The following is a 3,873-nucleotide window of genomic DNA, read 5'->3' on the forward strand; positions in this document are numbered from 1 at the left end:
TGAACAATTCCTCATATATATGTGTATATATACACAAATATATATGCACAAAATATGTATATATATAAATTTATATATATACACACAAATATAAAGAAATATGGAGAGTAGGAATAGTCTTAACCTCTGTACAATAGAAGACTCCAAAGGAGAGGAAAAAATAAGCAAAGAAGTATAAATATTTTAAGAAATAATAATGGAGAAATTTACAGAATAAGAAGTAGAAGCAACCTAAACATTACAAAATAGTATAGTTAAAAATAAACTTACACTTAGATATACTGTAATAAAATGTAGAAACAACAAAGAACCAAAGAAAACTCTAAAAGCTTCTGAGGGAAGGAACAGATCACCAATAAAGGAACAAGAATAAAATTAATGTCAAACTTCTCTTTAATGACATGAGATGCAAGATCACAATGAAGTAGCATCTTCAAATTGTTAGAGAAAAAAATCCTTAGACCTTAAAATACACCAGTAGTCTTCTAACTTTTTGATCTAAGAACTCCTTTACACTCATAAAAATCATTGAGGACCCTAAAGAGATTTGGTTTATGTGTATTATGTCTATCAGTATTTAATGTATTAGAGATTAAAACTGAGAAAACATAAAAATAATGTTATTATTTCATACTTCATTTAAAAATTACTAATTTTATTTTAACACAAATAATATACTTTTATGAAAAATAACTATATATTTCAAAGCAAAACACAATTAGTGAGAGGACTGGCATCGTCACTGTCTAATCTGACTCAGAACTTGATCTCTGGGAAAAGATCTATCCCCAAGGCATTTGTCAAGTGCGATCTATGGAAATTCTTTAATATTTCAGTTTCCTGAAGCTGGGCTACCAGTTGAGGCAAACAAACCTGGCCAGATATGTAATAGGAAAGTCTGGGAAACAAGAGGTACATAAGAGACTTTGAAAATTTTTGACATATTTTTTAGAATCTAGAAGGCCATGTGGATGTGCAATGCTTTGTAAATACCCAGGAAACACCAGAGCAACAGAGAGGGCCTTAGTTTGGTTGACCTAGAGGCACCATATAAGCAGGAAGTGAAGACTAAGGCAGAGTTGTAACTACCTAAGTGTTGAATGCATACCCCAACACACACCCAGAGTCCCCAGACAAATCAAATTGCTTCTTAAAATGCTTCTGAGAAGGGGAGAACACAATTTTAGGATAAACAAAGATACTTTACATCTAGAAAATGAGTGTTCTTTTGGTGAGCAAGAGAGAAGACCTGAACACAGTTAAATGTCTCTCTCTTCTCTATAGGTGCTGTATAAGTGATGACTTCATTGCAGTTTACCTCTTCTCTGCCTGTACACTCTCTAGGGTAATTATAAAGGTTTCTGAAGTAAGAATGTGGATAATGAGAAGACCCCCCAGGTTATCTCATAAAGCATACCCTAATGTTGGACCTTATTTTCACTAAACTTAAAATCAGTAAACAAAAGCAAGCAAATGAAATAAACCATCTAATCACTTTTAAAGCATAAAAATGGACTTCAGGGTGCAGTAAAATCTAGGACAACAGTGTTTTAGAATATAATATTAAGAAAAATAATGCTGAAAGCACAGTGTAAATAAAACCTGTTTTGAAGCAAAAGGGCTAAGACTAAATAAAAAATAAAAACTTAGGCAGTCTGGGGAACACAAGAAATGTAAGATTAAGCTGAGTGAGTTATGAATAAGGAGAAATTCAACATCTGCTTGGGAAGTTTTTTCAATTTAGGACTGATAAAACTAAGCCCTGCCATTTAAGAGTTAATTCTTAGAAAAAAAAACCTTTATCAATATAGCTGTCTTGCTCTGTCAATTCTCTTTCAAACGGTGGCACTGAGAGTGCGAATGGTGTGAAAAGAGGTCACCGGTATCTCCCGATATGTGTTGGCTGTGTCCCAATCCAAATCTCATCTTGAATTGTAATCCCCATAATCCTCATGTATCATGGGAGGGACCTGGTGGGAGGTAATTGAATCATGGGGTGGTTCCTCCATGCTGTTCTCATGATAGTGAATGAGTTCTCATGAGATCTGATAGTTTTATAAGTGTCTGGCATTTCCTCTGCTGGTTCTTATTCTCTTCCCTGTGAAAAGGTGCTTTCCACCATTATTGTAAGGTTCCTGAGGCCTCCCCAGCCATGCGGAACTGTGAGTCAATTAAACCTCTTTTCTTTATAAATTACCCAGTCTCAGGTATTTCTTCATAGCAGTGTGAGAATGGACTGATACACTCCCTAAATTAGCAATGTAAGTTTTTCGTGTTTTTATGGGGCCTACTGTGTTTTGATGATTTTTAATCTTATTATGAATAGGACCAGGGGAGGAAACCCTATAGGAGAAAGAATAGATTCATATAATTTTTTCATCCTGTTGCCTAATCTTAGACTTGCCCTATTTGTGAAGCATTACCATTTTTGGAGTTTAGAAGAGAATTGTGGTAAATCCCTTAAGTTCACTTCCTGCTGGTTAGGTGTAGGAACCCATGTATGCCTTTCCTTGCTCAAGTAGGAGTTAGGTATATTTGAGCCTGATCCATTCTTATAAACTGGGCACCCAGAAGCAGATGAAGCAATAAACAGACAACCAAATTAACATCCCCAGGTAACATCACTATCAAATATAGAAAAATGGTTTATAACTGGGTTAGTAAAAGAAGTTATTACTATTTTTCAAATTCAACTAAGCACCGACATTGTACCAGGCACTGATCTAGGCACTTGCACATATATTACTTAATTTCATTCTTAGTGTTTTTATCCCCTCAAAGTTCCAATGGGAAATTAAATGATAGTGTAAACCATTTGTGGCTAATATTGCTGCCAAATGCTTAGAGAAAATGCAGGTTTTTCTGAACGGTTTATTTCAAGATTGAGCTGAACCAATCTCAAATGGTTTTCTTTTCCAATTTAAATTTTTTGTTTGTTTGTTTGTTTTTGTTTTGTCTCTTTCCTTGGATCTCCCACAAAATGTCACACATCTGAGAATTTGTCATCCCAAGCATTGGAAAAATGCAGATACTTTTGAAAAGGACAAATTCTGCAAAGACGTCAGGACTCATCTACCCTTGTCAAAAAGTCTTTTTAATACATTGTTTCAGCTAAAAAGTTTGCAACTGTTAACTCCTCTTTGAAATTTACAAGCTGCATTAAAATCCCTAAGAAAAAAAACAGCTGAGTGTGTGGATGCATATAATAAGATTTTATGACATTACCAAAGGGAAATTCTAAGTCACCCATCCAGATAAGATGTTAACAGAGGGGACAAGGTCAAGATTAGGCATGGGAATCCAGATGACTGGACCACAACATATATTTGTAGACCCATCCCAACTCCAGACAGAAAGTTTTTCTAACAGCTGCCAAGTGAGATGACTTACTGTCTCAATTTTTAACCCTTACTTCAGATGATTATACAAAAAGGCATATAAGAAGCATGGTCGTGATGGTTAATTTTAGGTGTGAAGTTGATTTAGCTGTGACTGGATTAAGGAATACCTAGATAACTTGTAAAGCATTATTTTTGGGTGTGTCTGTCATTGTATTTCCAGAGGAGACTGATGTGTGAGTTTGATTGGATTAAGTGGGGGAAGATCTGCTCTTAATGTGGGCCAAGATAGAACAAAAACAGAGGAAGGGCAAATTGGTCCCTCTCCTGGAGCTGGGATACACATTTCTTATTCTGCCTTGGGGCGTCAGAACTCCAGGCTCTCTGGCCTTTGCAATCCAGGGCTTGGGTAACCTCCTGGATTCTCAGGTGTTTGGGCTTGGACTGAACTATGCTACCAGCATCTCAGGGTCTCCTGTTTGCAGACCGCTGTCATGGGACTTTTCAGCCTCCATAATTGTATGAGCCAATTCCC

The sequence above is a fragment of the Mandrillus leucophaeus genome, unplaced genomic scaffold, assembly GCF_000951045.1.
Source record: "Mandrillus leucophaeus isolate KB7577 unplaced genomic scaffold, Mleu.le_1.0 Scaffold740, whole genome shotgun sequence".
Taxonomy (NCBI): Eukaryota; Metazoa; Chordata; class Mammalia; order Primates; family Cercopithecidae; genus Mandrillus; species Mandrillus leucophaeus.